Raw genomic sequence first — 11,499 nt, forward strand, 5'->3', positions numbered from 1 at the left:
ATTTTTTTAAGCAGGAAAAATCAAGTTTCAATTGAATCAAAAATTAAAATGCAGCTTTCCCTTTCTCCTGCAGAAAAGGAAAATTCTTCTGCTTGTCTGCAAATGCTTTGGATTTAGAAGTGTCATGAAAGCACGGGTGACAGCTCCTAACCTCTCCTTGTTTTGTTAAACATTACTTGTCTTTGACTGTTATTTTATGCAGTCGCTCATTAAAATATTCCTCTGATGTGAAATTAAATGAAGGATATTAATGTAAATTAGATGCAACCAGTAAAGTTATACCTGTTGCTGTTTTGCAAAGAAATAATTATAGTTTTTATTTACCCATTTGATTTGTGTGAAGAATTCGTCACTATTTTATACGTACCATATAGTCTACTGTAGTATACCAAGCTAGTATTGCTACATCTGGTGTGAGTTGTAATGTTTCTTAATCATTGGACATCAATTATTTTTAGAGAGTAATGTATAATTTCATAGCATTTTAAATTTAATGTATCGTGCAAGTTTTTTTGGTAGATGCTAAAGAATGTGGTTGCTAAAGAATGCTAAAGAATGTTCAAACTTTGTAGATAACTTTATTGTTATTATTTATTTTCACACATCTAATTCCTATTAAATACAACTACAAGAAAGAAAAAATGATAAAGTTGCAAATGACAGTGTGCTGTCACCTGCAACACAAGTGCACACCAGAAGTATGACTCGTGCAAAGCATTTTACCATACAAATAGCCTGGTGTGATGATGGGCATGGCAACATTTTCTACTGTACTTTTGTTTAAATTTAATGAAACAAAAAATTCATAAGAAATACCATCCTACCACTAACAAAATGGTATAAAGAATCTCCCAGCCTGGCCAACATGGTGAAACCCCGTCTCTACTAAAAACTAGCCAAGTGTGGTAGTGTGCACCTGTAGTCCCAGCTACTTGGGAGGCCAAGGCACGAGAATTGCTTGAACAAGGGAGGCAGAGGTTGCAGTGAGCCAAGATCACGCCACTGCACTCCAGCCTGGGCGACAGAGTGAGACTCCATCTCAGAAAAAAAACAGAATCTCAATGTATTCTCAAAGTAAAAAGGCATAACCAAGCACTCTCTTATCTTGCCTTATTGCTATGCCATTTACATCCCACTTCAGAACAACAGATTTGAGGCTTTTCTATATACTTCTCAGAGCACTGAAAAGAAAAGAAGGGTTTGCAGAGGAGAGTGTAGAAATCCCGGTGGTAGCATGATCCAACAGGTGAGTAGAAAGGTAGTGTTAGCCTGACATTAGAGTTATACTCTGTGCTGCCTGAGCAAGATTTGTAGAATCATATAATTACCTTTTCATGTATATTTGAAATCAGAGGTGTTTAAAATGCCTATGAGATACCAATGTAGCCTTAACATATGTCAAAATGCATTGCTGGTTAGATAATTATTAGGACTACACATAAACTCCTAATATTGAATCATTACTTATCAGGTATTATCTTTATGGAACTTTTCAATATCTTTGCTTTATAAAGATTCTAAACATGCATCTGAACTGGTAATATTAAAATCTCCATTATTTGTGTAAAACTGTTTATAAGCAGTGTTTGAGAGGGTCTGTTTTACCATTATCCCCTCAATATCATGATCATCCAATATCAAATGTTAAAAAAAAAAAAGAGATTTGACTTTAGGGATTGTGAGTAAACAAGTTTATATAGAGAGACATTGTGAAGTTAAAGTTTTCAGAAATTACATTTGTGCAGTTCTTACCTTTTCCTCATATAGTGTCATTGAAATAGACTGAAATCATCTTGGCAAAAGTTAGACAACCAAAGACGACTTTAGTGGACTGGTTTTCAAAACTTGAGCAGCTGAAAAGCAAAAGCCATTGTTTCCAATGACAATGTAGCCTTTGTGGATTTTGGGTTTGTGCTTTGAGTTGAAAAGAAGTTTTTAGTCCTAGGCCAGTAGATGGCAGCAGCTTTTCATTGCAGACAAAACCACTTGAAACCCCTCCCCCACGGCACAAACTCGCCCATGATGGAAAGCATTTAGATTTCTGCCTCCTTTTACAGTTAATCCAGGAGAGGGAGTCCTTTGCCAACTGATGACCAACAGTTCCAAGCCAGATAGTCTCGTGAACAGTGACGATACAGAAATAAGGTGTTATTTCTGCTCAGAACTCCACCGGCCTTTGTTCTTTTAAAACTTGAATATAGGTGGGAGACATAAGAAAGGAATGAAAAGTCTTAAAACTGGAGTGACAGGACAAATAATCATTACTTTCAATTCATGACTGCTTTATATTCATTTGATGAAATCATTTGTATACAAACCAGGGAGAAAGTTTTCTTTACACCCTTGACAATATATCACATACTCTTCAAGCTCATAATAATATCATTAATATGAATTTAAACAACATGGCTTGTTAGAAAATATGCTAATTGCTGTGGTCTCATTATGTTTACTTAGCTTTTATTTGTTTTTCTGTGAACAGAGAGCTAATTTTTTTCAAAGGTGATTGTAAGTCATATTTTATGTAGCATTTTGCTTGATTATTTGCTGTGTACTGAATTTGTACTCTATTGCCATTAGATCTTACAATAATGTTCCACTCTGCAAATTTTTAAGGTTCAAATAAAGTTTAATTGTTTGCAAACTGTTATGATGCTAATAATTCAACAGCCTGCTGTGTTACTAATGAAATTACTTTGTTATGATTAATTTGGAAAATAGTGTGTTGATTGTAGTAATTAAGCACAACAAGGTGAAGTAAATGATTCTAATGCCATCTGGCCGCCAAACTGAATGAAGAAATGAAATAGGGCTGTCATCTGAATTTATTCAAAGAAGTAAGGATAATACAAATGACTTTCATTGCTTTAGGATTTAACGCTTAACACAGCTCACTCAGTTCTATTTTTGCCACTTTGCTGCATATGACACTTTCATAGAAAAAGAAAGTCGTTTAGTCCAGCAATTGTTTTGAATATTTTATTGTAAGCTGATTATTTTTACTGTGTGCTAATTTAATTACAGATAATTACATAAAGTATTATAGGACCATGGGAAAAAAAATCACTTTTCAACCATGTGTAGGTGAAATCTATATATATGGGGTTTCATCGTGTTTTGTTTTGTTTCACTTTTTGCTATCAGTACACAACCACTTTGAATATAGCCTTGTACAAAGAGTAGGGCATCCATTCAAATGTTTCTTAAATATGTACAAAGGCTCACTCTTAGTTCTTATGATTTCTACTTTTTATATAATTTCATGTAATTTCTGCACTCTACTACTTGCTACTCATTCATAGACTGGTACTACCCAGGGTCATAATTTAAAATAGAACTGAGTTAGATATTATGAATTCAGATATGCAGTTCAGCTGTTAGAAGAAAATTAACCCTAATATACATGTTGTTTAAGAGCTTGAACTTCATCAGTGAGACTGAATGAAGCATTGTGAGAATTTTTAAAGTTCTGAATTTCAAATAAATCAGTCATTTGTATTTCATTTGTTGGAGTTATAGACACACACCATATAGAGATCACTTTTGCTTCTCTTGAGTTCAGTAGGTTCATGACTATTGAAAAGCAATCCACATGGTAAAGAAAGAGGTGGTGAAGAGTGGAGATCAAAACATGATCAAGCCATGGAAAACACAGCTTCACTCAAAGGTTGCAGGAATACTTCGTGTGTGTGTGTGTGTGTGTGTACACTGTATATATATATAAAATAAAAACATTTGATGAATATGATCTTATCAGTAATATACTTAGTATTCAAAAATACAGAGAAACAAATAAGTACTACGTTGTTAAAATACTATCATACAAGTTTAATATATATTCAAATGCACAACAATTTATCCTCTGGACTGGGAACAAGAGATTTCTAGACATCTCAGCTTTAGCCAGTTTATTATACACCTACTGCTTTATAGTTGAGTTCTTCCAGAATATCTGTTAGAACCCCTGATAGCATACTATTTTATGATGAGATAAATACTTTAAAAATTATATGATCACAGTAGCATGGAATGACATTTCATTAATGCTATGTTTGAGGGGCTTTTTCTTATTTCTGCTAGTAGAATCTGTTCTACCATTACTTATACACAAACGTATTATTTATTGCCAGCATGGTACACATTATATGGTATAGATCCAGTAAATATTTGTTAATTAACTGATTTGGCACCCCACAATATCTCAAGACATGAGATTTAAGAAGAAAAGAGCTTGACTAGTAAACCTGGTAGAGAAAATGCCTTTATACAGTTAGTATATCCCATAATACTATCAACAAGTAGATTGGATTTTATTGTTATAACAGAATTGAGTGAGATTGTGAATAATAAGAAAGTTGAGTTGTGGTACATTGTCCTTAGATATTTCCTTCCTTTCTTGTGTTCAGTGTTGTGACCTCAAATAAGGGGCACAGGTGCCTCCTTGGGCAGCTTGGGTCAAGTGATCTACTTTCACTTTCCAGTGAAACATCCCAAATCACTGCTGCCCTGCATTCCACTTGGGTAATATCAGAGAAGCCTTTCCTGCATCTGATCTTGAAAGCATTCTAGCTGTCGCCTTGGGCAGATAAAAAATTTGTGCAAGTAAGTGGGAAGTTTCACAGTTGCTGCCAAATCTAATCGTAATTTAGCTTTTGTCCTTTCTGTTAACTTTTACTCCTTGTTTATTTAAAGTTGTATGATTATGTTAACTTGAGTGCTTTGAGTCCCCAAGATGAAAGGAACTGTAAATGCAGGAAGTTGCCTTAGTCATACCACTGCTCAGTTTAGGTCTTCAGTGTTGAGAGAGGGGCTGGAAGTTGAGCAAGCCAAAACACTTGAATATGTGCAAAGGTATGAATATAGAAACTGCTCCCAAAGCCCATCTCTTAAGTACCTTTCTTAATGCTGGAACTTTGGAAGGTGTTTCCCTAGGTTTCTCTCCTCTTTTTTTTCTTTTTTTTTTTTTTTCAGTTTTCTTTTTTGTTATCCATTACTGGGAGAGGCAATATAGCACAGCCCTTGTCTGTTTTCTGTTTATTAGCCTCAACTTTCTAATATAAAAATATCACTCCTGCTAGAGTAAAAGCAGGTGCCATTTTGTAGCTTGAACTGCAATTTTCTTCTTGTTTGAGGAAAGTGTCACGCAGGTACTCTCAAAGGAGAAAATTAATGACACTAGTGTATGCTGGTTAAAGACAGCTGCTTTTGTGGAAGAGAAAATTCCAACAAATAAGCAGATTCTCATACACTACCCTCCCCTCCCAGCTCCCATGGGAGTCTATTTAGAAAACCTTGTGTTCTTTATCACATCAAATGTGATGATAACAATTTAAGTAAGACTAGTAATAGTAATAGCTAACATTTACTGAGTGTTTACTATTAGTCATGCTGTGCACTTTTCATTCAATTCTTATAACAACCCTATGAAGTAAGTTCTGTTATTCATTACCATTTTCCCGATTAGGAAACAGGCTAAATAATTTGTCCCCAAAGCCTTAGGGTAGTGAGTTACCTAACCAAGCCTCACACCAGCCTCCTTCCCCTGAATTCAACACTATTCTGCTGCACAGTACTGTGATGAATTAAAACCAAATGCATACTTGGATTCTTTGCATATAATTGGCATACAACAAATGCTGGTTGACCACTGATGATGTCACCATTTCTATAAAATAATCTGAAGCATGTGAAAAGAATCATCCAATAATTGACAATTGGATAGCTGAATTTGGCTCACTAGTCAGTAAAGCATACCATGGTTATCATATCAAATCCAAAGCAGCTGATCCGCAATGGAGAAGAAACTTTTATGCAGGAACACTTGACCTTCCAGTCCAGATGAAAATAGGAAGTCAATCAAAGCAGCAGAGTCCAGAGAGGACAGCAAGCCAAAGTGACCCTTGTCTAAGGACCTTTTCCCATCCTCTCCACCTCCTCCAATGTGAAGCCCAGTAAAGGGACCAGCCAGGGGAGCCTTGAAGAGGACTGCAAATCCAGCTGCTTCTGTCTCAAATAGTTGTTTTTTAGGGGATGGGTTTTAATTGATAGGTTTAAAAAAAGGATTGTTAACAAACTGTACAATCAATAAACTTCATTGTAAAACACGTATAATTTTGTAACTGAGTGATGGCAATGTCTGACCTGACTTTTGCTTGTTGAGATATGAATTTGTTTAAGAAGAATTTTTATTGGAATATCTGATACATAAGTACGTACAAGGTCTTATTCCATGGACACCCAAGTAGTGCCTTGTACTGGACCTCATAAAGACTTGTTGAGTTTTTTGAACAAATCCTTTTTAAATATTTTTGTACTTCAGTGATTGGAGGCTGAGGGGTGGGGAGAGTGAAAAGATTAAGAGATAAGTAAGGACTAACATTCACTATTACGGCTCTGGAATTTAACCAGAGAGGTGGTAAAATTGAGCCGTCTCATAGTCTAAAATACACCCTATAGTACTGACTGTCTTCTAGCCCAAGAGAAAGGGGTGTACCAAAGTTCTATTTTCAAGGGGTATTTCATTCTGTAGAGTTCTTTGAAATGTTTCCATGCCTACTATTCAGAACATCATGCTTCTGAAGGACAAGGAGCGAATGACTGCATTATCCTGATCTCCAGCTGCCCACCAAGTAGATCTCAATGGTGTAAAATAACCTGTCCCATCTAGGATATCCTACTAATTCCTAATTCCCAGGTCAAGCGCTTGTGGTCCGTAGTCTCTGTTGCTCCCTGCTTTCATCTCCTTGCGCCACTTTCCTCCTCCTCCTCAGGCTATTCCAAGGAGCTGGAGTCATATGAGCCATGAGATGTTACAATTCTTATCGCTCTACATAGTTCACAATGTCAAGTGTGCCCTCTGCTTTCTGGGAACCCAGCAGAGAAACAAGTTGTGTAACTGTGTGTTTATCCTGTTATAAGCATCCTGAATTGAAAAACTGAAATGTAGCAGTCTTGTGAATGTGTGTTATCTCTCTGTTGCTTTGCTTCAGTTGGTCAGCATATTTGCTTTATTCTTTATTATCGTCTCAGGGCTTGCTATTTTTCTTCCTATCTAATTAAATGATCCCATTTTGAATAAATTACATTTAAGTGCCATCCTGTGCAAGGGGTATTTCAAACATAGAATTTGACATAGTCTTTCCCAAGTAGATTCATAGTCTAAATAAGATAAGGCATAAACACAAGGAGGGATAAGGACAGCCCCACATAACCTTACCTTGGTACAGTTCTTAGCAGGTTAAGCCACTAGCAGTATCCTAAGACATAAAAGGTTCTCTGATTTTGTGATATCTGAACCTTAGGGATTATCTGGGAAACAAACTGGGAATCTTTTCTTATGTATATATTTTTAAAAATAAACGGGGAGGGAAATGCAAGGGTTTCAGTATTGTTTCAGATAAGAATATTTTTAAAAAATTCTAAAATGCTTGTAGCTACTGAAGTAAGTGTGAGGGGAAGCAAAGAGCTGTGTATATGAATAATGTGAATGTCTTTTACAGAGTTGCTACCAGTTATGGTAACATAACTCTGGAAGCTGAGAGTGACCCCTACCCCTTTAGGAGTAAGGACTCTTTTCCTTCAGTTGGAGACAGAGTTGTACCAGCAGTATTCAGCTGAAAGTGAGTAGTAGTAAGAACACTGGAATTGGACTCAACCAAAATTCTAGTTTCACTCTCTAGTGCCTTGTGCCCTAGAATAAGTTTCCTTCCCTGCGGAATGCCAGTGGTGCCTGTTCTCTCTGCCCTGTCAGGACTGTGGTTAGGCTCAAGTGAGATTATGTTTAGAGACTTGAAAAATCAACAATAGTGTCAAACATGGCTTTCCTGCATTTAAAGATAGGAGAACTGAAATGAAACAATGATCAAATAATTTCTCCTTCGCACTGAAAGCTAGCAAGGGAAAAAAATGTTGGTACTCAGCATTGGCTGTAATACTACTTGAAATAATTTTAGTGAGCCCTTGGTATTATTATTTATAACAAAAATTGATGCAAATAATCCTAGAGGAGTTTGAGATTTGATTCTCCTTTAATTTTCAATGCATTTTTTGATCAAGTCATTGGCTTCCAAGCTATGGTCAATTTCTGTTAATGGTGATTTTAATCACAGAGATGTTACTTCTGTCTATAAAGTTTCCAAATAAACTTTTCTCATGATATTTAAAACCACCAATCTGCTAATAATAGTCTTTAGGTATATGTTGTTTGTAGTTGGTTGGACTTAGCAGATAATTAATTTTTTTAAACTGACATTCTAAGGAAAATTTTTGTACTGACTTCCTTTGCCCATTATCTAATCCTTTTATGAACTGTTTCTTCCAGATGGGTATCTGTGAATGTTTGTGTGTGAATACACACTTTCTAGTTAAAAAACATCAGATGCATATCTAGGAGTGACACAATTTTATTTTCTCTAATTAGCCTTGTAATATAGCACTAATCTTGGTTTGTAGTTTGTGAAAATATGGGGCTAGAAATGAGGGCAAACCAGAACCTCATTACATGTAACCTTAATGCTTTTAATGTTATAACTTTAGGCAAAGCTAATAAAAGATGCAAAGGACTCTTAAATAATTTAAATTATCTAAAAAATTGAGCATATTCCTTCAAATAATAATGGCTTTCATGATCTGATTTTTTAAAAATTCATTTTTCATGTGAATTACTTAGAAGATATCAAAGTAAGTTTGAGTTTATTTAAGATTATTAAGTATATTTGTTATGCAGAGTCGCTGAAAATTCCATTTTCTAGTCTAGCAATTGTAATCTGTAGCGTGATGTAGTACATAATTCTGGTAACATCGGATGATGTCATGATAGTAGAGTTAATTCTTAGCACTTCTCTTTAAAATGGTGCTTTGTGATGTGATTCCTTGATTATTTTGAACCATTAATCAATTCTATCAGCTTAAAAAATAGACACATTGTGTACCTGTTATTACTGCTTTCTAAAATCAAAGCTTCTCTTACCATCTTAACCTTACCAATTTAAGCTGGGAAACTATTACTTTTATAATGTATTTATATTATTATCATTCCATACTCTTTGATAAAGGAAAACAATGGGACTATACTAAATTGTGGCAACCGTGATTAAAGATAAGTCTGTTTTCTAAACTTTTCCTAAGTGATTATAGTAGAGAATTTCAAGCTATAAGTATGAAATTCTCCTTTGCTTCTCCTAAAGCTATGATCTATAGCAATAAATACTCTGTATTGATACTACTTAATTCTAATGGATGTATACTGAGGCTGGAAACATATTGTAGCTTAGCATTTAGTGCCTTAATTTTTAAACAGTTTTGAAATTTTAAAAATTGATATAATTGCCTGAATATTCTGTTATTGGACCCGTTTCATGCTAGAAGATTATTCTCATTTCACATCTTTCCTAATGATTATTTTGTTCACAATGTATTTTTACTGACACTTCATTGCTATTTTTGCATAACTGAAAATCTGTCATTTTCATTTTAGCTCAGTTTGGAAACATGAAAACCATATCAGAGCAGCATATTAAAGATTAGTATAGAAACACAAAAAATGAAAGAGCCACATAGAGATAAATTTAGTCAAATTATTCAAGTGTGCCATTTTAAACCATTAATCTGGTTTGAGGCTGCTTAAGAGAAATATTTCTCTCTGAATGAGTTTTTTCTCTTAAAAAAAATGTTGAGAAGAGAAGCATCTCATCTAAAACAATTACCATGGGTTTTTTTGTTTTTTGAAGAAAAGGGTAAAGCAAGAGCCGCCCTAATACTCTGCCATAATTTATTCTTAGTCAAAAACAGATTACCATTTACACATTAGGTATTAAAAGCTAGTTATAGTGATTAAAGGGTTGTCTTTCTAATGTTGTGTATTAAGATATCCAATACAACATTTATTTTCAAGCTATTTTGGGGCCACAAGGGAAGTTGTTTTTCTTATGAAGGGAATTCCGTATTTTACTTCATTATTTATAAATATATATATATATTTAAAACTATACACACACACATATAACTGGAAAGGGGAGAATGGGAGCTGGTTGTTTCTTTGAATCCTAATACAGTATGTCTTCTTAATGAACCTGCCGCATTGCCCAGAAAACAGCTCCCTGCAAATAAACATGCTAGAAGTGATTTAGCCACAATGTCCAGATTGTGTAAACATCTAATTATTACAATAAAATTGTCAATAAATTTACATTACTGCTCTCTTTTCAAAACGTTAACCAACTTTTTCTTCACTTGATAAAAGGGCATAAATTGTATTTTTATGTGTTGGTGTTTTTGTTTTCATTACACTTCTTGCTGCACTCTAGACAAAAGACCTCAAGCCTTAATGCCCTGAGTTATTCCTGGATGAAGAAAACTCCTACAGTTGTTTATTAATGTAATGTGCTGTGTTCCTTTCACAGTGAGATGGACATGGAGCCCTCACAATCTGATCTTTAGTCACGGCATTTTTTAAAAAGCCATAAAGCCAGTAGTATTGTAGTCACTGCAGCTTTAAGAGAGACACAAAGAATTAAGGCCCTTATAATCCACTATTAGAATGGGAATTTAAGTTACATTAGAAGCAAAAGATAAAACGGCAAAATGCAATAATTTCCTTTAATAAAGATTATGTCCAGTTTTCAGAATTATGATATCACGTTGAACATAATTGTGGAATAAGCCCCCGCCCCACCAACACACGTATTTCTTATATAACTGGTACATTAACATTAGAAAAGCAGAGTGATATTGAATTCTAATGAGGTCTGGCCTATATGCTCTGCTAGGAGAAGAATGAGGATAATTCATTTGTATTCTACAAAGCACTTGGAAATCCACGCGCATCCCTGTGGCTTCAGCACGTGGTGCTGATCATCTGTTCCTACTTGGAGTTGGTGGGGGGCGGTGGGGGGGGTGGGTATTCATTGCTTTGAACAGCATCTGAGCTGGGGAAAATAGTTAACCACTTTCTTGCTAGCTGTTGTTTCCTAATGACTATTTAATATGGTTGCTCTATCTATACATTTGCATTACCTATTCTCTTCAAGGATCTTAAAAATTGTGATGCCTGTGTTGGTGACAGTGCACCTCTGTAGAAGCCAAACAAAGAAAACGAAGTGAAATTCAGTAGGGGAAATGTGTTTTCACCATCCTCAGTAAACATGTCGGTTTTAAGTAAACAATCAGATGACAGTGAGGTATTCGTTCATTAAAAAAAAAAATCTGAAAAATGCTCCATTTGATCTGATACTGGCTGTTCAGGAAAAACTGCATTCATTTGTGAGTCTTGCTGACATTCTGAGAAAACAGCCCATTTTGGAAACTTATATTTAGTAAAACCAAGGAATGAAAGATTTTAGCAAATTGCCACGTAAAATGATCTGCACAAAAAGGCACTGGGGAAGTGAGCTAAGGCCTGTGCCAAACAGATGGCACCCCCTGCTGTGTTTTTGATTGAAAAAGAAAGGTAACATTTGCAGCCACGTCAAAGAGACAGTGATCAGCTAAACAAATTGGTCT

General features: G+C 35.1%; 1 protein-coding gene across 4 annotated transcripts in view; it reads left to right on the forward strand.

The window, feature by feature from the left end:
• Positions 1–11,499, forward strand: part of SKAP2 (src kinase associated phosphoprotein 2) — a 217,801-nt gene that overhangs the window by 201,540 nt on the left and 4,762 nt on the right. For 3 of the 4 annotated variants that reach the window (XM_055293597.2, XM_063608990.1, XM_063608991.1), the window contains one exon: positions 74–2,644. The exons of the other annotated variant lie outside the window; for it this stretch is intronic. The gene's annotated coding sequence lies outside the window, so the exon portion shown is untranslated. Of the gene's footprint in view, positions 1–73; positions 2,645–11,499 lie in introns of those variants that run through there. 4 annotated transcript variants of the gene reach the window in all.

This window comes from Symphalangus syndactylus, chromosome 9 (assembly GCF_028878055.3).
Source record: "Symphalangus syndactylus isolate Jambi chromosome 9, NHGRI_mSymSyn1-v2.1_pri, whole genome shotgun sequence".
Taxonomy (NCBI): Eukaryota; Metazoa; Chordata; class Mammalia; order Primates; family Hylobatidae; genus Symphalangus; species Symphalangus syndactylus.